This window comes from Protomyctophum bolini (assembly GCF_963924005.1).
Source record: "Protomyctophum bolini genome assembly, chromosome: 15".
NCBI lineage: Eukaryota > Metazoa > Chordata > Actinopteri > Myctophiformes > Myctophidae > Protomyctophum > Protomyctophum bolini.
The window spans coordinates 34,270,479-34,295,892 of NC_137876.1; the positions used below are offsets into that span (position 1 = coordinate 34,270,479).

Genomic DNA, 25,414 nt, shown 5'->3' on the forward strand with positions numbered 1-25,414 from the left:
CAAGAAATGGTTAAAAGAATCACACCAGTGTGAAGTGAGGGGCGCTAATATATTAAAGACTAACTCATGTTGATTAGGTGATGTAAAACAAACGTTATAATGTGACTCATTACGTCATATTATGACGTAATGAGTCACATTATAACTGACTAATATCCCCTAGGGCCTAGGCTACAGTACAGTAGTCTGCCATACCACCCAATTAGCATTTTAAATGTGAGACGCCAGAGGGGTTTAAAAACAAAATGATAGCCAATAGGCCTATAATCGAATATGACATCAAGGCATTTACTTAAGTAATACGTTGCTAACCCCGTTCCATCCCCTCTTCCAACTTGTACCACACAAGCAATACTTCTGTCCCACAAATGAACAGTTTGGATCTGGTCACCCTAACTAGTAACTAATAACCATGTCATTAGATAGACTCACTTCTCATGACTTAACCATCAGAACAGAATGCACCTTAATGCACCGTGAACTCAGGTGAATCAGGTCAAATGGAAAAAAATAAAGAGAAATAGATAAATAGCCAAATTGGAACCACGGTACATAATAGGAAAAAATAAAATAAATAACAAGACAACATATAATGCCACTTTAAGCATGACCATCACAATTATTTCTTTGATTGCAGATGAACGATTATTAACTTATTTATCACCTAAATTGCCTTTTGACGCTTATTTTAATATCAATTAAAGGTCATAACACTCCGGTTCGGGTGCGGTAAAATTAAAATTAAAAAAAGAAATCCGCTGGTTTTATGCTGTTGATGGGGATGCAGATTCTTCGAACCAGAACCCAAAACGAGCTTGATTTCTCTAAACGTTATATGATCGTAGCTTGCAAAAAGTATGTTTTGGATGGATTAAATGACAATCACAGGACAAGTTACATAGCAGATTTTTACTTCCTGATTCTCATGTGTGGCAGCGAGATCCCTCCACCAGTCGCGACCCCATGGGGGGTCACCAAAAGTCGCGAGACATTGCCAAAGCATTTCCTGGGGTCCCCAGCTAAAAACGTTGAGAACCCCTGATATGGAGGAATACAAATAATAGCCTAATTAATGTGCTTGCGCGCACAACCACACTCAGCCAGCCTCTTCTGTTCCATTGCAGAGGTCACATAAACATGCTGTAAATAGACAATAACACTGTAGGCCACACACCAGATCAACTGATGAGAGATGGCATCTGCTGTAAAACACACACGCGCGCGCGCGCACACACACACACACACACACACACACACAGTGTCCCTGCTATGCCTGAAGGATGTTGTGACCTGGTCTATCCATTGCTGTTAATTAAAATAGCTAATGTTTTGGTATGATGTCATACTTTCGGAAGTGTTCCATTTGTGTACGTAGATGGACACACACACACACACACACACACACACACACACACACACACACACACACACACACACACACACACACACACACACACACACACACACACACACACACACACACACACACACACACACACACACACACACACACACACACACACACACACACACACACACACACACACACACACACACACACACACACAAAATTGTAAAAAGCCACCGCTCATCTGCTGAAAGATTTAAGTGAGGTGCTGGAGTCACAAAGGTATAGCAATGAAAACATGAAGGGAGGCTGCCTGAAGGAGGTCAGTAGGCCGAAAGCTTGCAGCAATAAATGGATTGTGCACAGCTTTAAGTGTAGGCTAACTACACTACAGCTGAATTATAGTGCTGGCACTCACTGTACCGTGCCTTTGCCCCAGACTCGTCTCATTTGGCGTTTTCAGCTCTTGCCCACGCTATGATATTTTTTCTCTTTTTTGGCACCTCTTATGTAACTGGCTATTCTTTATTTATTTATTTATTTTAAAGATATCTTTGGTCTTTTCTGCCTTTATTTTACAGAGACAAAGTAAGCTGACAGGAAATGGGGAGATAGAGAGCTGAACGTGCAGCTAAGGTCGTCGGGATGTTGTGATTTTACTATCGTCTCAGCCAGGCTGGACGGCAGAAAGCCGGAGACCATGTTTTCTGTCTGTCTGTCTGTCTGTCTGTCTGTCTGTCTGTCTGTCTGTCTGTCATCTTGTGTCCCCGTTCCTGTGTGTCTGTGAGCAGACCATCGCTGGCACCGCTGGGCCGATCGATCTGCGTAAAACCTTCCGACGCACACTCCCGGTAGGCCAAGAAAGAGCCTTTTTTCCCTTTTGCACATTGGCCTCATAAATGCACAGCAACAGGCCGCTTCATTTACTGGCCTATATAGGACTGTGTTTACAATGTGTACACTTCGATTTGAACAGAAATCCTTATAAGAGCATGTTTAGACTGGAGAGCCAGGGCCAGGTCTAACTAGTCTGAGGGGGGTGTGTATGTGTGTGTGTGTGTGTGTGTGTGTGTGTGTGTGTGTGTGTGTGTGTCTGCTGTCCCTGTCTGTCAGAGGGTCATATGAGGAGCAGATTAGGATTTCTAACCGCAAAGCCCTGTCGCCACAGCCTATCGTCACGGCGACTGAGTGAGGAGAGTCATCGTGTTCCGAACGCCACTGACTCACCCCTCCTCAGCTGGCTTCCACACACACACACACACACACACACACACACACACACACACACACACACACACACACACACACACACACACACAGGGGTCTAAGGTGACTGACGCCTAACTCCAGTCGTTTCGCCACAACCACCAGCCATTTTGTGCCACGAGGAACGGATGAATTCCATCTCGTTGGAGGGCTACACATGTTATTTAAATCACTCGTTGGAGGGCTACACATGTTATTAAATCACTCGTTGGAGGGCTACACATGTTATTAAATCACTCGTTGGAGGGCTACACATGTTATTAAATCACTCGTTGGAGGGCTACACATGTTATTTTATATAAATCACTCGTTGGAGGGCTACACATGTTATTTAAATCACTCGTTGGAGGGCTACACATGTTATTTAAATCACTCGTTGGAGGGCTACACATGTTATTTAAATCACTCGTTGGAGGGCTACACATGTTATTTTAAATCACTCGTTGGAGGGCTACACATGTTATTTTAAATCACTCGTTGGAGGGCTACACATGTTATTTAAATCACTCGTTGGAGGGCTACACATGTTATTTAAATCACTCGTTGGAGGGCTACACATGTTATTTAAATCACTCGTTGGAGGGCTACACATGTTATTTTATATAAATCACTCGTTGGAGGGCTACACATGTTATTTAAATCACTCGTTGGAGGGCTACACATGTTATTTTAAATCACTCGTTGGAGGGCTACACATGTTATTAAATCACTCGTTGGAGGGCTACACATGTTATTTAAATCACTCGTTGGAGGGCTACACATGTTATTTTATATAAATCACTCGTTGGAGGGCTACACATGTTATTTAAATCACTCGTTGGAGGGCTACACATGTTATTTAAATCACTCGTTGGAGGGCTACACATGTTATTTAAATCACTCGTTGGAGGGCTACACATGTTATTTAAATCACTCGTTGGAGGGCTACACATGTTATTTAAATCACTCGTTGGAGGGCTACACATGTTATTAAATCACTCGTTGGAGGGCTACACATGTTATTTTATATAAATCACTCGTTGGAGGGCTACACATGTTATTTAAATCACTCGTTGGAGGGCTACACATGTTATTTTATATAAATCACTCGTTGGAGGGCTACACATGTTATTTTATATAAATCACTCGTTGGAGGGCTACACATGTTATTTTATATAAATCACTCGTTGGAGGGCTACACATGTTATTTAAATCACTCGTTGGAGGGCTACACATGTTATTTAAATCACTCGTTGGAGGGCTACACATGTTATTAAATCACTCGTTGGAGGGCTACACATGTTATTAAATCACTCGTTGGAGGGCTACACATGTTATTAAATCACTCGTTGGAGGGCTACACATGTTATTTAAATCACTCGTTGGAGGGCTACACATGTTATTTAAATCACTCGTTGGAGGGCTACACATGTTATTTAAATCACTCGTTGGAGGGCTACACATGTTATTAAATCACTCGTTGGAGGGCTACACATGTTATTTAAATCACTCGTTGGAGGGCTACACATGTTATTTAAATCACTCGTTGGAGGGCTACACATGTTATTTAAATCACTCGTTGGAGGGCTACACATGTTATTTAAATCACTCGTTGGAGGGCTACACATGTTATTTAAATCACTCGTTGGAGGGCTACACATGTTATTTAAATCACTCGTTGGAGGGCTACACATGTTATTTTCTTGTGATCATTCTAATTCTAAGCATTTTAATTTTTTAAACACTCACAAAATGAATGATAACAAGATATTATGATAACAAGCTGGATATTAATCAAGATATATATACATTTAAAAAAAAAAGAAATGACAGAAATTTGTAGGACAAAACCTTTCATTTTCCATCTGCATGTCATAACATAAACTGACTAATATACACTGTAGCTCTGAGTAGCTCGTAAATTCATTCCAACATATCCATCTATTATGGATTCTATTTGATTAAAATGTATTCTTTGTTTAAAATGTGTTGGGGTCAACATGATGATTTAATTTCCTTCCAGTGGACTGTTTTCATGGATGGCGTGGTAAAACGCAGCTTACCCTAGTATTAATATTACTTCTCTGTGTGTTTCTGTATGCTAGCATGACGTTAACTGTGCATGCCTACACGGGTTGTGCAAGGACGCGCTGTGATTGGCCAGTCGCTGTGATTGACAGCCTAAACCTAACCCTAACCTTAACCGTGGTCGTGCTTAGAAGCACAACCCGTGTTGGATTTAGTATGTCGCGTCTGAGACAATGCAGTCCATGCAGCACCACCTAGAAACACACCCAGAATAAATGGTAGGCTACTGTATTTATACTGTATTTATAACTGTATTTGTCCATCCGTAAAAAAGCATCATTGTCAGGGAGGGCTGAATTCAAGTAGACAACCACCCAAAAGAGCAGATATAATCAAGCCCCAAGGCGATCACTAATTAAAACACATTAGTGTTGCTGTCGTCTGCGTGACCAGGACAGGAAATTACATATTTGATGACAGTCTTTTGTTCTGATATTCACCTTAAAGCTCCTTCACTATTTTACTACAGCTGATCCAATCATGGATCACGGTTATAGAAAGTCCACAGTAAAAAAAGAAAAAAGTGTTGATTTATTAATTTTACTTAGAGAGGGCAAGTTCAAGTCTTAAGCTATTATTGTACACCATAATTGTACAACGACATCCAATGACAAATAATCCATTAACTCAATTATCTTTCAAAACATCTATTCAAGTTTGTCAAAGTATAAGAGATTCATGTATAAGTCAGTTAGTAGGCCTAGTTCTAAATATGGGTTTCCATATTATATTTTAGGTTAATTGCCCAGCCCTAGCGGACATACAAAGAACATAACACTGCATGGTCTTCCGTCACCCTCCCCATCTCCTCTCTGCTTCCCACCCAGTTGTCACCAGTAAACTAGCAGTCAGTCGCACTCAACTGAAGTGAAAATGGGCAAGCGTAAAAATAACTACAGCGAGAAGAAACTGTGTGAAGCTCCATTACATGTTAAATTACTTATGGAATATATTACGGCTTGGTCTGCAAGCAAGCCTCATAACCATGCTCATAAAATGTGCCTTATTTGTCCAGTTACACACACACCCTGTGTGAGAAAGGTATTTCTCTGCCCAGTGTTTGGACTCTATTCTCAGAGTGGTGTTCATGTAACTTCAGCCATTACTCGCCATCCAATGTCTGTTGACTGTCTCCATCTCGTCTGTGAGTGTGCACGTGTGTTCGTATGTGTGCGTGCGTGCCAGGCACACACACTTATCCTTGAAGACAGGTCAACCTTGGCTTTGGTCTTTATCGTCATCAGTCAGTCCCTTCATCTCCTAAACACTCTCCCTCTCCTCCTCTCCTTGATCCACTATACCAGTGGTTTTCAACCAGTGGTCCTTTGAAAGGGTTCCATGTGGTCCCAAGCTAAATGATGGGAGAGTTGGTAAACAAATGGACCCTTACTAGATCTTTAACTCTTGAGATTTTTCATTTTACGCTCTCAAGATCTGTGCTACTTAATTTACAAGAAGTCTACACAAATTAGAGAATGTAAAATACTTATTATTTTGATTTGAACGTTTGCCTGTTATCTGTCGAATAAATAATGGACTGTGATATGAAAACAGTTGAAAACCACTGCTCTATACTCATCTTCACTCTCCCTTTCTGCCAAGTAGGCATGTAGGTAGTACAGTACACACTTTACTGATACCAAGTAGGCATGTAGGTAGTACAGTACACACTTTACTGATACCCATGTAGGTAGTACAGTACACACTTTACTGATACCAAGTAGGCATGTAGGTAGTACAGTACACACTTTACTGATACCAAGTAGGCATGTAGGTAGTACAGTACACACTTTACTGATACCCATGTAGAGTACACACTTTACTGATACCAATGTAGAGTACACACTTTACTGATACCCATGTAGAGTACACACTTTACTGATACCAATGTAGAGTACACACTTTACTGATACCAATGTAGAGTACACACTTTACTGATACCAATGTAGAGTACACACTTTACTGATACCCATGTAGAGTACACACTTTACTGATACCAATGTAGAGTACACACTTTACTGATACCAATGTAGAGTACACACTTTACTGATACCCATGTAGGTAGTACAGTACACACTTTACTGATACCCATGTAGAGTACACACTTTACTGATACCAATGTAGAGTACACACTTTACTGATACCAATGTAGAGTACACACTTTACTGATACCCATGTAGGTAGTACAGTACACACTTTACTGATACCCATGTAGAGTACACACTTTACTGATACCCATGTAGGTAGTACACACTTTACTGATACCAATGTAGAGTACACACTTTACTGATACCAATGTAGAGTACACACTTTACTGATACCAATGTAGAGTACACACTTTACTGATACCAATGTAGAGTACACACTTTACTGATACCAATGTAGAGTACACACTTTACTGATACCAATGTAGAGTACACACTTTACTGATACCAATGTAGAGTACACACTTTACTGATACCCATGTAGAGTACACACTTTACTGATACCCATGTAGAGTACACACTTTACTGATACCCATGTAGAGTACACACTTTACTGATACCCATGTAGAGTACACACTTTACTGATACCAATGTAGAGTACACACTTTACTGATACCCATGTAGAGTACACACTTTACTGATACCAATGTAGAGTACACACTTTACTGATACCAATGTAGAGTACACACTTTACTGATACCAATGTAGAGTACACACTTTACTGATACCCATGTAGGTAGTACAGTACACACTTTACTGATACCCATGTAGAGTACACACTTTACTGATACCCATGTAGAGTACACACTTTACTGATACCCATGTAGAGTACACACTTTACTGATACCAATGTAGAGTACACACTTTACTGATACCAATGTAGAGTACACACTTTACTGATACCCATGTAGAGTACACACTTTACTGATACCAATGTAGAGTACACACTTTACTGATACCCATGTAGAGTACACACTTTACTGATACCCATGTAGAGTACACACTTTACTGATACCCATGTAGAGTACACACTTTACTGATACCCATGTAGAGTACACACTTTACTGATACCAATGTAGAGTACACACTTTACTGATACCCATGTAGAGTACACACTTTACTGATACCAATGTAGAGTACACACTTTACTGATACCCATGTAGAGTACACACTTTACTGATACCAATGTAGAGTACACACTTTACTGATACCCATGTAGAGTACACACTTTACTGATACCCATGTAGGTAGTACAGTACACACTTTACTGATACCCATGTAGAGTACACACTTTACTGATACCCATGTAGGTAGTACAGTACACACTTTACTGATACCCATGTAGAGTACACACTTTACTGATACCAATGTAGAGTACACACTTTACTGATACCCATGTAGAGTACACACTTTACTGATACCAATGTAGAGTACACACTTTACTGATACCCATGTAGAGTACACACTTTACTGATACCCATGTAGAGTACACACTTTACTGATACCCATGTAGAGTACACACTTTACTGATACCCATGTAGAGTACACACTTTACTGATACCAATGTAGAGTACACACTTTACTGATACCCATGTAGAGTACACACTTTACTGATACCCATGTAGAGTACACACTTTACTGATACCCATGTAGAGTACACACTTTACTGATACCCATGTAGAGTACACACTTTACTGATACCCATGTAGAGTACACACTTTACTGATACCAATGTAGAGTACACACTTTACTGATACCCATGTAGAGTACACACTTTACTGATACCAATGTAGAGTACACACTTTACTGATACCAATGTAGAGTACACACTTTACTGATACCAATGTAGAGTACACACTTTACTGATACCAATGTAGAGTACACACTTTACTGATACCAATGTAGAGTACACACTTTACTGATACCCATGTAGAGTACACACTTTACTGATACCAATGTAGAGTACACACTTTACTGATACCAATGTAGAGTACACACTTTACTGATACCAATGTAGAGTACACACTTTACTGATACCCATGTAGGTAGTACAGTACACACTTTACTGATACCCATGTAGGTAGTACAGTACACACTTTACTGATACCAATGTAGAGTACACACTTTACTGATACCCATGGGGAAATGGAAACACACCGTATACAAGACGGGACAACACCACTCCACCCTGAAGTAATTAGACATGTGACTAACACACTGAAAGAAAAACAGAGTTATGGGGGACCCAATAGGGTTCCACTTGTACACTCTCAGAGTTACAGACTTTTTGGAACCCACTCAAGGACACTTTGAGATACTGTATTTTAACTTAAGTCATAATGGTGGTACCCGGCGAGCCAAATATTTTCTGAGGTGGTACTTGGTGAAAAAAGGTTGAGAATCACTGCAATAGAGCCTTCATTAGTATCCCTAAGTGTCCCTAGTTCTTTCCAAAATGGCGTGTATGCAAAGATTACACCCCAACTTACAGTATGGGGAGCCAATGCTCGTACAACAACACAGGTAACATCTCACATTACTCTACCGCCCCCATCACCCCCTTCCCTTTACCTATGGATCTCAATCCCCATCATTCTTATTCTCCTCATTAAAGGGATTGTGACATATTTTTTGTATTCTTTTCTTATTTTTGTCTGAGCTCAATTGAACCCAAACAACCTGAACCTTTAACATTCAGTAGATTCTCTGTGGTTTTCTGGCTCAAACAAGTGCTCTGAGTGCTTCCTGCTGTTTGTGATGTCACAGCCTGCAAATCCTATACAGTATATGTCAATGGGATTTTCCAGCAGATGTTACTGTTTTGCCTGTTTTCATTGCAGCTCAAAAGGCTTCCAAACAGAAAATGAATGTCTTTAATTACAAAATAGTCACCAATGCGTCTTTCACTTGTATGTAAGGAGAAGGACGATTGTCGTGAGGAGGGCTCACGACAACGTCCTTCTCCTTTCACCCTATAAAAAGAATAACTTACTCTAAGGCTTTTCGCCCTCTCCATATAAAGAGACTTTGAGTACCTAGAAAAGCACTACATAAATCTGAGAGATATTATTATTATCCATCCACCACACTCCCCTCTCATCTGATGCAGTAGCTTGAAAAGTAATTACCTCTGTAACGCAGCATAGTCTTGAGAGATTAATTTAACATTGGTGCCACCAAAAACCTCAAGTCTCCATTTCTCTCCTCTGCTGCACTCCCTGCATAATAAATTGTGTCGAGTTGTTTTGGCCTGAGACACGTTTCTGTTTGAGGCATCAGAGTCCAGTGCTGCCATTAAACGAGTGAGCAGAGCGCGCAGCAAGTTAGCGACCACATACGGGCCCGTGTGGTGAGGCGGCGAGGGCTTAGCGGGCCAGCAGGCTGCGGCCCTGCAGCTAAAGCCTCATGCTTTAGGTCTAGACTCCACTAATGAGAACCAGTCGCCGCGCACGCCACAGTCAATGCATGGGAACATGATCACACACACACACACACACACACACAGAAGCACGCTTGCAGACATGTGGGCAGAGGTGTATACACTTGTGCGAGCACACACACACACACACACACACACACACACACACACACACACACAGACACACACACACACAGTTCTCACATAAATTCCCAGCACAGCTTAGAGCTGCACTGTGATTGGGTAATATCTGTGGGCGGAGGCATGCTAGATTACAGCCCACATCTGGACAGGTGAGACACGTAAAAGAAGAGAGAGAGAGAATTCCTCACCTCTGGAAAGCCACATCTACCACTGTTGGCTTAATATCAAAACGCTTTACTCTCATGGGTATATAAACTGTGTCAAAAAAGAAGCATGCATGCACACACACACACGCACATGTAAGTAAAACACACATGAACTACATCATGAGTCATCGTCATCACACAGATCAAATAGTCTATGGCACAGGAAGCCAAATCAAAGAGTGAGAGAGGGAGAGTTTTGTCACTTTCCAAACATAGCTGCAGGCCAGGGTATATAGTATGATCTACGTAAGCCCACATCTGTTTGTAATATGGCAGCCGGCTGCACAGATTTACGGCCCGGGGTTGACTGGCGTAAGGCTTATTACACTTCAATAGTGTCAACCCAGGACTTACTAGAGACGTGGGGGGAGGGGGGTACACACATCTCTGCTGTCATCACAAAAGTGTGCACATAACGCACTCACACACGGTACACCGCAGCACACACACCCGTACTCACAAGTAAGGCAACAACAGTTAATCAAACTAATTAATTTAACTATTAAATAAGTAGCTATATAAAACAGTAGCGATAATAGCAAATCTCATAATGTGCTGAATGTATCTTTTTATAGTTTCTCAATTAATCAAAATAGTAGTTGATAGAATGATTGTGAATAAGACAGATGGATAGTTGCAGCCCTACTCAGAAGCGCTCACAAGGCACAGCGTGCGGATGCAGAGTGGAGCTTGACAAGATGCGACCAAAGACTATACAAAGAATAAAAGGACATGATCTCATGTCAGATTATCCTGCATGGACGGACCATATACCCTGGAGCTATACAGCACATTCTCACACACACAGCTGCTGCTGTCACCTGGGGGCAGAGGAGCATAACAAGGGCTCTGGTAGCTGGCCAGCGTGGCAAGAGTACAAAGAAAACGACCACGTTATACATGACACACACACACACACACACACACACACACACACACACACACACACAATAACTTTTTGATCACAGCGAGGGGGGGCGGGGGGCGTTCCAGATTCTGCATGTTACTGTGGCTGCACGTTCAAATCTGGAGTGTTCATTTAATAATAATTAAACTTTATTTGTATAGCACCTTTCATGACACGAAATGCAGCTCAAAGTGCTTTACGGAGCAATGGCGAAAAAGAAGAAGCATGAAACAACATTAAAATAATAGCAGTGATGCAATACAGTGAGGACATGAATAATAACAAAGATTTAAAAGATCAACTAAAAGCAAGTGTGTAGAAGTAGGTATTGAGCTATGCTTTAAAGAAATGTCTACAGAGGCTGCCTGTCGAAGGTATAGTGGGAGTTTGTTCCACGCCGTCGGCCCGTAGAAGCAGAAAGCTGCTTGCTTTAAAAATGTCTACAGAGGCTGCCTGTCGAAGGTATAGTGGGAGTTTGGTTGTGTGGTTATAGGTAGTAGCCTAGTTAGTAACCTTGGTAGGCCAAATTCCAATACCCCCAAAATCAGGGCCTCGCCTCGCTCACTCACACTCAGTCACTCCAGCATGGCAGTGTTACAGTGAAATTGGTGACCTGCCGAAATATGTGACCATCTTGGCATCTTGTAGACTTCACATAACTTACGTGGAGGTCTTTAAATACGTGGCCTAAATACCGCTAACTCGCTAACAAACAAACCACATTGATTTACGTTCGGACACTGACGTTATGTGATGTCTACACGATTGTCACATATTTCAGCAGGTCACCAATTTCACCGCCATGCCGGAGTGACTGAGTGTGAGTGAGCGAGTGGACGAGTTGTTGGGTATAGGAATTCAGCTGTAGCTTCATCATAGGAGGATAGGTACTGTAAATTAGTGGTTCCCAAACTTTTTCACATCAAGGACCTCCAAATTGACACTTCATTAGCCCAAGGACCACCATTTGAAAGATTGTTACGGCTCTAGCAGTAATTCTCAACCCGTTTAATTTCAAGGACCCCCCAGTTGACATGCATTAGGCTACAGACTCTCCATTTCTATCCCTGGGACCCGGCCCCAATTAATATTGTAAAATCAATGTTAATTTAACTCTCTGAGTTACAGTCCCATAAGGGTCCATTTGGTTCCTAACTATCATTTAGCTGGGGACCCCCTGGAACTCTCTCAAGGACCGCTGGGTTCACTTTGGGAACCACTGATGTTATTAACTGTATGGTTAATAAGACAAATATGCCATAAAACATAATACTTGCCCTCTAGGCCTACAACAAAAATAAAAACACCAAAATTATTTTATTTCTTTCATAAATAAAGAATCTTTCACTCAATAGGAACTGCTCCTGTCGCAAGTTGATGATGTCATATGACCATATGGTCTAGGCCTAGGGTCTAGCCCAAGGCCCCAGTGAGGCTCTTCAACGTTGAAGCTCTGGGCCCTAGTGGTAAGAGGAGGGACTGCAGGTGGACCCGTGGATTCATGACCGGGAAACCCCGTGCAGCTGGGCTTTAACTTTGAGCGCTCGGTTGCACTTCCGCATTTGACCACCAAAATTTGGTGGTTAAATGCGGAAGTAGAGGGTTCTTCCGGGTGCTTCAAAACGCCACTGAGCAACTTCCACTGACATGAATAGCAGGGGGGGGCAGAGCTTCGCGCCGGTTCAGTCTCTATCCGTCTTTATACTTGGTCTAGCCCTATTGACCATTTGCATGCCGCGGCCATCTTGCCATCAGAGTTTGGAAGCACTCATTTTCAGTAAAGCAATGTGCTGCTGCCTCCTGCATTATGTGCAAATTCATAACAGGTGGTACGCAGGGCAGTTGAGTGATATCCAACGAGCACACCCAAACTGCAAGACTGTTGCAGTTTGATTGGAACCACCGTGTTGCAGTTTCAGTGTAACCACTCCTATAACCAGCAATGCCCGTCCGTCCCCATGTCCGTTTGCATGTTTAGGGTACCAACAGGGGGCGCTGTCGCACCACTCACTTCAGACATGTCTGATTTTATTTTGTGAATAGTCAGCACTGCTGATGATGATTTGGGCAATATCAACAAAATGAGTTGGGCCTTGGGCGATAAACAAAATTACATTTTGACAATATTGTGGGGATGGCTATTTGCGCTTTCATACATCATTTGATATTATTCTTTCATAAATAATAATCAGCAATGCCAATAACTTAGTTGGTAAAGGCAAATAATACAATAGAACAGTCACTATAGAGCGCCGCAGTCCCCGCCCCCTTTCAGAAAAGCGAGTGGCCCAGGAAGTGGAAGCCCCATGCATTCTCCCATCGGCACTTTTAATATAATTTATTTAAAGACAGTTACGCCGCGGACAAAGCCAATTCGGATCGTGACGAATCATGACAATGAACACAATATTTTGGGACGATCAAATCATTAGAAAGAAGAAAAGAAAGTCAGGAGACAACACTATTTGTTTTATTTTTCGTCTTATAAATTATTTGATCGGCCCAAAATATTGTGTTCATTGTCATGATTCGTCACGATCCGAATTGGCTTTGTCCGCGGCGTAACCGTCTTTAAATAAATTATATTAAAAGTGCCGATGGGAGAATGCATGGGGCTTCCACTTCCTGGGCCACTCGCTTTTCTGAAAGGGGGCGGGACTGCGGCGCTCTATAGAACCTAACCATAACCCCAACACTTTACTGTATATGTTTTACTGAAAGCCTTTGAGTCAAAAGGTCCAGTCGAAATACACCACTTTAGTGACATCATAACCCTAACCCCTCCTCATTAACATTCAACAACAGCTGTGGGCGAGGCTTAAGTTCAGGTGGGTGGTGCTACGGTGAAAACCTACAGGTATACTTAATGAACTGGTGGGTACTGCGGCCACATAAAATCATCATTTTAACACTTTCTGTACAATCATTTTGAAAAAAATCCTAGTATAATCATTAGAAAAAAATCACGGCACTCCATCTTTCAGAATAGAACAGTTAGATGAGTTGAGTCTCACTGACTCAGCGGCTTTATATAAAATCAGAGGTAATATCTTGTGACTGTGAGTCAGTAGTAGATGGTGGTGCTGGCTGAGTACCGGAAGGCGGAGTCAGAGGAGGGAACACTAAAGCCTCGTTGGCCCTGCCTTATCTGGAGTTTTGCTTGGAACTTGCACACAATCGCACAGACACACATGCACAGACACGTTTGTAATACTATACTTGTGAGGACATCAACATTTTACTTTTGCCATTTCTAACCCTAAAAGGCGTAAATAGCCAATATAGATCTGCTATTTTAGGAACACACACACACACACACACACACACACACACACACACACACACACACACACACACACACACACACACACACACACACACACACACACACACACACACACACACACACACACACACACACACACACACACACACACACACACACACCTTGTCTGTCTCCAGGCACTCATGTGTTTGGTATGATGGTATGCAGTATGCTGCTGGGATGTGTCATTTGCTCGTTTATCAAATCTGAAGTGCATGCAAGTGTACAGTATACATATACAGTGATATATATATACACACTGTATGTTTCCACTTTCCATATAACATGAGCAGGCTGAAACAACCATCATTTGGTTGGCACATGTACAGTACTGTATACAGTATGTACAGCAAGTGTGCTTCCATGTAAAAGGCATCTTCTAGCACTACAAAATGTGCATAAATGTGTGTGTGTGTGTGTGTGTGTGTGTGTGTGTCCGTGCGTGTCTGTGTGTGTGTGTCCGTGCGTGCGTGCCTGTGCATGCATGTGTGCGTGCGTGCCTGTGCGTGCATGCGTGCGTGCCTGTGCGTGCGTATAAAGCATGGCTGTATTTGTTTCCATATAACCTGAGCAGGCAGTGAACGTAATGATTCCACATTTTCCAGCCAGTGTTACTAGGCTCCTGCCAGGCAGACACACAGTCATCCACTCTATCTGTGCCAAGTCTCCATGTCTCACACCTCTGGCTCACCACCTACACACACTTGATGCGTGCACGCAAACACGTATACTGTGTATATGTATATATATATATATATATATATATATATATATATATATATATATATATATATATATGTATGTGTGTGTGTGTGTGTGTGTGTGTGTGTATGTACCATTATGCCTATCAGCAGTGGTGAAAAAAGTACTCATTTCGTATTTGAGTAAAAGTAGCAATACTGCAATATAGAAATACTCTGTTACAAGTAAAAGTCGATGGGCTATTTTCATAGGCTGAAAGGGTTCATTTACAAGATGTCTACGATGACAAAATATTCTAAGCTTTGGGTCTGAGAGTGGCTCAAATACAGACAAAACTAAATGGGCCTTGATATGAAAAAGGATGAAAACCACTGTTGAAAGTTGGACGGCCAAAAACAGACGATTTGCACATGCCCCAGGGGGCGGGGCCCTGTCAGGCCCTTGTCGAGGCGTACTGTGTTCCTTGCCAGTCTCGCGTTGCCAGACTGTTGCCTCTCGCAGTTTTCCAATCCTTCCTTATACAGTCTGGAGCAACGGAAGCTCTATTATAAGTAAGCGATAAAGCGGAAGTGGAGACTCCTATCCACTTTCGTTTCGTCTTTACAGTTGCGTGCATTTATCCTTAGCCTATAAAATAGAAATCATCTAAGCATATATAGCTTGTTTCTGGCCTGTTCTGACAGATGCATACTATAGACTCCAAATATGGCCCCACGGTCACCTTGGAAAACAACTGTTGATCAAATAAATGTTTCTGTTATTGCATTGTCTATTTCTGGCATAAAAATATTCACGTTTAGTTGTAAATAATATATGCCTATGGTGTGTTTTTTTACATAGCTGTTATGTTGGATACAGCACAAAATGAAGCAGTGCATATTGATATGAGCAGACGTGCTCTGAGCCTTTGATTAGACAGTGGTTGGTTATAAGCATTATTATCAAATAACACGCCCAATTGATGAATTCAGTGATTGACCAATCGGAGTCAAGCACTCAACCAAGCCGTGTAGCCTAATAAGCAAATACAAAGCATTTACCAAGTTTACTGCACCAGCACATGCACTGTACACAGTCAGTCATTCGCTCAGCAATACAAACACATTCACACACAAGTGCAAACACACAGACATGCACACATGCAGTACATATACTGTACACACACACACACCTACAGTAAGGCTGTGCCAAAGACCACTCAAGCAGGCACGTGCACACATAGACATCAAAGGGGGCTTGAGCCCCTGCCGGTTTACCCGTCTGTGAAAAAGCTGCCCTCTCCAGACCATGAATGCAACAGTTACTACAGGGTGTGCCTCTTACCTTTCCATGCCATACCCGAATGCAGCGTTCAGGAGAATTGCATTTTTGTCAGAACTCTCCTGAACGCAGCATTTCACGTTGATATAATTTGTTTAGAAATCCACGTTGTACGCCCACATCTCCAGCAGATAAATAGTGTGGGGTCGCGCCCTAAAAATGTCAGATCTACTATTTTCGTCCAAACGTGCCCTCTTATGGAGTTTCAGCCCCTGCCTCTCTAACACTCTGTGCACGTCCTTGCACTCAACAGACACACGTTTATCTAGTAAACCAACCAAGTGGAACATGCATGACTGACACAATAATGCAAAGTACAAATGAAAGAGCATTGCTCGAAAAGGTCATGTGTGCTCAGTAAACCCTGCCGAGATAAACACGGGTTAAAATGAGTTCAAACTATGTTAAAAGCCCTATGCAATTTGTCAATTTAAATGGCCTATGCACACAGGACGACCATGTTTTCTGTTCCCAGCAGTGTTGCCAGATTGTGTGAGAGAAATGGGCAACCAGGTTCATGAAAACAAGCTCAAAATGCATGGTTTGAGTGTGTGTGAATGGGTGAATGTAATGCACAATCTCTGTAAAGCGCCTTGGATAAAGGCTCTATATAAATGCCCCATTTATCATTTATATAAATAGGCTATCTACAAGCTCATAGCGTGTCTCATTGTGACCCGCTGAGAGCTTGTTGTAGATCTGCTATTTTTATTTTTTTTAAATGTGAAATATTTTGGAACCTAACACAAATCTGGTCCCTGTCAAAAAATGTTTTCAGATGGGGATACGTCGACATGGACAATTACATATTATTTTGTTTGCGAACCACTGGTTTAAACATTAGGAAACAAGCCCAAATAAGTACCCGGTTGATTGTCTAAACGGAAGTATCGGCTTTGGCAGTACCGCCCAAGGAAATAACGTTGACGCTTTTTTGCATGGTTGTATAATAGTTTTCGGTGCATTTCAAGAAATAGTCTTTCACTCGCGCACACACACACACACACACACACACACACACACACACACACACACACACACACACACACACACACACACACACACACACACACACACACACACACACACACACACACACACACACACACACACACACACACACACACACACACACACACACACACACACACACACACACACACACACACACACACACACACACACACACACACACACACACACACACACACACACACACAGCAGCATCAGTGTCAGTGACAGCAAGAGTGTTCTGGCCTTTGATGTTGGGAGTCAGTAAAACTCTGAAAGAAACTGGCTCCCATCCCGTCTACGTCTCTGCTCTCCTTCAATCAGCATCCAACTATCAGCTTCTCACAAAGACTGGTGAGAAGTCAAGCTGCTAATTATAATGATGGATTGAATCATCACTGATACCTCATAGCATCAGGTAAATAATGCTATTGTTCCATCTTCTCTACGACATGTAACAGTGTGTTTGAGATGAATACTCCGGAATTAAAATTTATAAAAAATATATATCAAAATTATATTGTCACAGAGAGATATTTACAGAGAGCTATAGAGAAAATGTGAGTCTTATGTTCTTAAATCTCACTTTTAAAACAGTACAAACGCTGTAGCCTCACCTTAATGCAATGGCAGGACAGGGAAACGATGCCAACAGCAGCTCCAGCTCAAAACAGCCTGGGATGGAAGGAAAAAGACACAAAAAACACGTAAGACATTCTGCAAGACATTTCTCTATAAGCCATATCTCCAAAACTGATGGGTCAAACTGAACAACCAATGTCTATTTGAAGCTATGATTCCCTGCTTTCATATGACATGAAAAGACGAAAAGATAAATAAATAAATCCAATGGCAGCCCCTCAGTCAAATCTAGTCAACATATCATTACGAATCAAAAGAAACAAACTGTACAATTAATCTCAGAAACAAAACAGCAGGTACAGAGATGGATGTTAAAACATCAAAACGTTTTAAAATAAAGGCAATTCTTCGCCTCAATCACTTGTCCGTAGGGAGAATGGCCTGTATTCCATGTTTCTAAATAGGGGCCGTTGGCATAATTTCCTTCATGACAGAGAGGCCAATTTTGGAGACAGACCAAGATGGATACAGTGGGCTTTGAGTCCACGCTTGTGCTGCATGATTTATGGGCAGAGTGAAAGGGCACTGTGTGTGTGTGTGTGTGTGTGTGTGTGTGTGTGTGTGTGTGTGTGTGTGTGTGTGTGTGTGTGTGTGTGTGTGTGTGTGTGTGTGTGTGTGTGTGTGTGTGTGTGTGTGTGTGTGTGTGTGTGTGTGTGTGTGTGTGTGTGTGTGTGTGTGTGTGTGTGTGTGTGTGTGTGTGTGTGTGTGTGTGTGGCGCTATAGGTGTGTGTGTGTGTGTGTCACATTCATAGGAGGAGAAGGGCACCCAGAGAGCTGTGCCTGAGGTGTAAGCCTATATATAAGCCCCAAGGCGTCGGGTAGAATGGCCCACATTCCCCTGATTCAGCCAGCCTGTGGGTACTTGGGACACCAAACTCCACTGTCTCTCTCTCTCTCTCTCTCTCTCTCTACTTAATCTTTCTCTGACACAAACTCATTAGTCTACATCTCACAAACGGACTCAAACACATGTATATGATCTGTCCATCTCTCCCGCTCTCTCCTCCTTTGCAGTTCTCCTTCCAGTTCTCCCACTATAGCCTGAGGAGGGTGAAACGTCACCTATCCGTTATCTGTACAGACAATGCATCAGGGAGGGTGTCACTTGATTCTGAGAATTATACCGGAACTTAGAACAGGATTGTAGCATAGATTCTGTATCCTCCGACAGGTCCTCCTTCTCTACGGCTGGCTTCCTTTTCAGCCTTTGCTTGTAGGCCGGCAGCAACATATCAGATCAGAGCGTCCAAGTGGTGGGTGGCTTAGAGCTTTGTATCCATCTCTGAAGGATGTGTAGCAGTGGTCAAGAGTATTGTCACCGGCCCAGGCCGGCCTAGCGGTTCTAGAACCTAGGCTCCTAATGCCCGAGTCCCGTTCCCGATGAACTTTGCTGTATGTCACTCCCCAAATCCCATATGTCAATGTTTGTTCCCTTAAAGTGGTGTTCTCTGGCAGTCATTCTTGTTTTATTATATTTTCACCTACCGGTATATATTTAGAGAAAATCACACCCGTGTGAATTTGTGAAATGAGTGGTGCAACTCCGTGTGGGAGGCCCCGGAAGTTCCAGACCCACAGGAACACGGCCGGTTCCGGCGAGCCGCCCTGCGTCCGAAACGGTCCAGAAATTACAGAGTTACCGTGTGGGGGTCCTTCTACTGTACTGTACCACCCCAAATCATCATACATACAGTTTGTGTGTGTGTGTGTGTGTGTGTGTGTGTGTGTGTGTGCAACAGTGACACTTGGTTGTGATTTTGTGAAACCCAAACAAACACTATTTTCGTGCTCGGACAGACACAACCAGCCAGGGACCCACATAATGTAGCTGACCTATAGGAGTGGTTGCACCACTCAAAAAATATTGGTTTACACTGAAGAGTTGAAAAGTACTAAACCATGTAAAACAATGTTTAGGTGCAGTGACAGTCACTGGCTGCCATTGTACAGTATTTCATACTGGAGGTTCTACTGTATGAGAGTCAAACAACTAAACCTGGAAGTCTTAATGCCATTCTCTACCCATTGGGTCATGCAGAACCATTCTCTACCCATTGGGTCATGCAGAACCACTTCCAGTAAGTGACGTCACTTTGAAGCCTGTAACACTTTAGAGCCTGTCAGGACAGTTCCAGACGAACACTTTCATTTTCTCTCTCTCTCCCCTAATTTGTCATGCCAACCCCAAACCCCGAAATAGCAACTCTACATACTCACAATGCATCACACCACATTGAGAGCTTGTAGATCAGCAATGTTTTGAATAGACAAAAGTAGACGGGCCTGCCCCAAAGTTATTAGTGCCAAAGCACCAGCGCTCGGCCAGCAGTCTGCTGTCACCCAGGCGGATGCGTGCAAGGACAAGGTCGCTTCTCGCCCTCAGGCATCTTACTGGTCTTAACCTTACTTTGAACATGTGTTCATGATCAGTGACGTCACAACAAGTATAGTTAATCCCCCACACACACAGTGAAAAGTGGCATTCACTGCATTGTGTGTGTGTGTGTGTGTGTGTGTGTGTGTGTGTGTGTGTGTGTGTGTGTGTGTGTTCACAACATGCTTGTAGGTAAAACAGAATGAGCTTGAGTGAGTGCACACAGTGTGAAGCAATGCATGTGTGCACGTGTGTGTGCATGTGTGCATGCCTTGCATGTTGTATACTTTGGCCCCAGTACTGTGGGAGTGCGTTTATCAACAATAACTACACCCCCCCCCCATTTCCCAGGGGACCACGGACATTTAAAAGTCACTCTGGTTCCCATGCGCGCCTGTGTCACTGCCTGGGCCGTGCCTGTTCCCATTGTGAACTCCAAACAATGTTGCTACAAATAAACCAGAAACTCACGACGTAATCACAGAGCTGCTAAAGCCAAATTATAGAGTAAACACTCACAGCCCACATCAACAGTCAACAAACGGTTGCTCCCGTCTCTATGGATTTCTGAGATGAAGACCTATAAGAGTGGCAGGCTTTAATCCTACCGTAATCAGAAAGTTATCAGTGTCAGAGAAATATAGACATACCGGTAATTGGTTTTCCATTAATTGTGAAGGTTCCTTGGGCACAAACATAAACACAAGAGAAAATTATAGTTCCATTGCACAAGATCATGATCAAGATCGTCTAGTCTAGTGGACTTCAGATGAACGCCACTCAACTTCAGATTCCACTTCAATACAACACGACCAAGGTGGCTCGGCCACTTCCTGGACAGATCATTATGTACGAAGGCCCGAGTTTGAGTCCAACTCCTGTCTCGTCTCGCACTTCTCACCTCTCTCTGCCCTCAAATAAAGCATCAATGCCTCCCCAAAAACGTAACCACTTGAACCCCAGTAGCCAGCTGATCTACAAGCTCCCAGCGAGCATGTTGCATATTCTGTGGAGAAATATGGTGTAGATCAGTGGTTCCCAAACTTTTCAGCCTGTGACCCAAAACAGGAATTGATATTCTCCCGGGACACAAACTAGTGAAAATAGCTCACAATGCAGTGCAATATTTGTTCTAATTTATGGAATTTCTTTTATTTCTTTATGAAATTACTGAAAAAAAGGTTTTTTTGGGAATGTTTTTTGAAAATGTTTTGAAATAATAATTTAAAAACAAATGTAGCAAACTAAAACTATGGGGACCCATAACAATGTGTCCACGACCCACAAATGGGTCCCGACCCAGTGTGTGGGAAACAGCGGTGTAGATTGATAGGACAAGGAGGAGCTTAATATAGACTAAACCAAGGAGGGGACTTAATATAGACTAAACCAAGGAGGAGCTTAGTATAGACTAAAGACAAAGGTCCTTTTAGGAGATTGTATTATCCGCCATGGGCTGCCTATGCCGGATAATAAAATCTCCTAAAAAGTACCTAAGTGAGTGCTGGTGATCTTTTGGTTTACTTTAATTCTTTTTCAACTGCCCACTCGGTAAATGACTTGTTCTGCGGTTACATAGGCCTAGTACAGAGGTTTTATAGTTTTGTTTAGTTAAGTGGTGAAAATACTGCATTGTTTTCTATTCAGTCTTCTATTTCAGGCCAATAGGGGGATATAAAATTACAAGGTCAGGTGATTTTCAGCTACAGTATCTTGAGTGATTCATCCAGATTCTGTAGTAGTGTGCTATGGACAATATAATTGTAGATAATTAGAGATCTGGTTTGTGCTGTGGTGAAAAACAGCAAACTGTTTGTTTTGGGGTTTTTTTTTTAGATAAGATTAGATTAGCAGAAGCGTCCAATGTCTGTAAAGTAGAGAGAATCATATTGTCCAAAATATAAAGCTACGCTGGCATCTTCTTGTCGAGGAAACGACACGTGAAAGTTACATCATAGGTGATAATATATGCACGTAAAAACATATTTACACTAACATTGTTTTTGTGAAGTAGTGTTGTACTTATTGGTGAAGGATTTCTTCCCCCAGTTTTCCATCCATTTGGGGCAACCCTAAAAACATATTTTCAAAGACAGAGCTCTTGGCCATGTATTGCTGCTGCTCACAGAAAGAGAGACGTCAAACAAAAAGAAAAGTGGGGCTTTAGGTTGTGCGACGTGTGGAGGTGAGTGACATTGGTGCTACTGGATCCAAGCTCCAGGTGATGTGTGCCACAGGTGCAGCTTTGGAGCAGCGTCAGGCGGGCAGGGCCTTTGATACACCTCAGTTCAAACACATAGCATCACTGATGAAAGACTGCTACTGATATCAAACTGCCACATGTCAGCCTCCCGGGCATGAGGGCACCCCCATACACACTGACCAGCATGAATACACACATATATTATGTTGTAGGCCTGTGCGTGCGTGCGTGAATGAATGTGAAAAATGTGTGTTTTACGACGCACACGCACAAAACCACACAGTCATTTACCAGACATTCAACTCTTTTCAACTTTGATGTCTCTGTTGTCAACCCTGGGGGGTTGTCTGATGAGAGGACAGAAGGACATACAGAGAGAGAGAGAGAGTGATGAAAGAATGATACAGAGAGGGATATAGAGAGTGGGAGAAACGACAAAGATAAAGAGGGTAAGAAATCGTACCCGTGTCCTCTCTTATCCAGGTCCTCATTGAATCTACTATAATGCGATCGCGTAATGGAGAGAGGAGGCTACGCAGTACAATATGCAGTTATTAATGAAATGGGCCTAGAGAGACAAGCTACCTGTATATTACATGATATGGACAGAAAGAACGAGAGAACAGAGGGAGGCAGACAGGGAGGGAAGAGAGAGAGAGAGAAAGAAAAGAGATGGATAATAAGAAGAAGGGAGTTGAAAACAGACGTAAAACAGAACAGTGTGGAAGAGTGAAATGTAATGGTAGAACTGACGTAAAAAGAGTGATATATTGAAAAAGAGAGGTTCAGAGAGAGGGAATGAGATGGAGGAAGTGAATGAAAGAGTCGACATGACTCTCGTCTACCAAGCAGCTGGACCCCCGTCCGTGTCTCTCTCTCTCTCTCTATCATGGAAACTGCAAAGTCGGAACTCGAACCGCGTCTGGTATAGGATAATACCGATACCGATGTGAGACAGACAAACACACACAGTAGACATGTGAACACACGCGGACAGAGACAACAGACAACGAGCGGCCCGTCTTAGCGGAGACTCCGACTTCTCCTCGATCAAAGCTGACTGAGGACATCTTTGGAACTCCACATTTCTTTCAGCGAGTCCAGCTCAACATCTTGTTGTGCAAAGAAACCAGAGCCCATGAGATGTCTCCCAGGGTCTGCACCTTTTTGTTTTATCCAGGGGAGGTTTTACACTGTAAAGCCCTGAGCGTCAATTCAACCCTTCCAAGTGCAAATCTCCGGCACCGTTAAGCAACCGCTGACCAAAATTTGGCTTCATACCCGGAATTCAAACACATTCAGGCTGGAGCACAGAACACTTTAGTAATGCTTGATTTATATTCTATCATATGACGGAATATAAATCATATAAATGTTGAGGAGCCAAAACCAAATTATTGTACGCTTACGTACTTAATAATAACTCAACAATATATAAGACGTAACAGGAATCGTGAGTCTGGTGGTCTCTGATTCACTCTCTCCTCTTTCAATAATGAAAATATCTTTCATGTTTATGTTACGGAGCTACTGTGACTGTGTGTGACAAAGACACTTACCATGTTAATTAATGCTCTAATTACAGAGACGAGAGCAGTCGAGCCCAGAGTGCTGCGAGAGATGGATGGTTTGAAAACTCAGAGGCCATTTGGTTACAAAGGCTTTGCTTGGAATGCTCTTAGTTTGGTTTGGGGCCAGTTCAGTTGCAATGAACTCCAGTGTGTTACAGCATGCGCGCACGCACACACGCACAGCCTGGTGGTCAGACTGGCAGGCAGGAGGGAAGTTGGAGTACAGTGGGATCTGACCATTTCACCATACGCTCCATTCCAGCAACACACACACACACACACACACACACACACACACAGCTATGTCCAACCACAACTTCTGTGTGCGTGTATGCTTGAATGTATGCGTGCGTGCGTGTGTGTATATATATAACTGTATATGTGCGCGTGCGTGCATGTGTTGGGGAGGGGGGTGGGGTGGGGTGGGGTGTGGGTGTTAGCCGTACAGTATAAACACTGTGTGGACTCCCTTGACTTGTGTTTACTGACTGAGATAAAGACTGTCATTCTTATGTCACCACCAACTAACCTCTCTTTATATCCAACCAGAGAGCGGGAGGGGGGGATATACAGTACAGACAAGAGGAGAAATAATGAACAAGACAGATGGAGAAGTTAAAAGAAAGAGGGGGAGAGAAACAGAGAGAGATGAAAGACTGAGTAAGCAAGAAATGGGACGGAACTGAGGTCCCATTTCCACCTGGGTTGAACCCGGTTCTTTTTTCCCAGCCTAATATTGAACCAGTTCAGAGTATTCTTTACACTGAAAATGAATTGGCTCAGAACTTTTGAAAGTTGGTTCGGAACTGGAAAGCACCAAGGTTCCAAGAATCTAGAATGGAACCAGTTCTAGAACCAAAGTTATTTTGGGTGGAAAAGCGACCTGAGAGAAAGACTTAGCTTTGGCAAAGTAAGGACGGTTTTG

The 25,414-nt window shown here is 42.6% G+C and overlaps 1 protein-coding gene across 3 annotated transcripts in view; it reads right to left on the minus strand.

Moving 5' to 3' along the window:
* ppp2r3a (protein phosphatase 2, regulatory subunit B'', alpha) overlaps window positions 1-25,414 on the minus strand; it is a 129,959-nt gene that overhangs the window by 59,299 nt on the left and 45,246 nt on the right. For 2 of the 3 annotated variants that reach the window (XM_080784029.1, XM_080784028.1), the window contains exon 2: window positions 18,317-18,374. The gene's annotated coding sequence lies outside the window, so the exon portion shown is untranslated. The remainder of the gene's footprint in view (window positions 1-18,316; window positions 18,375-25,414) is intronic. The other variant, XM_080784030.1, reaches the window with a different exon arrangement.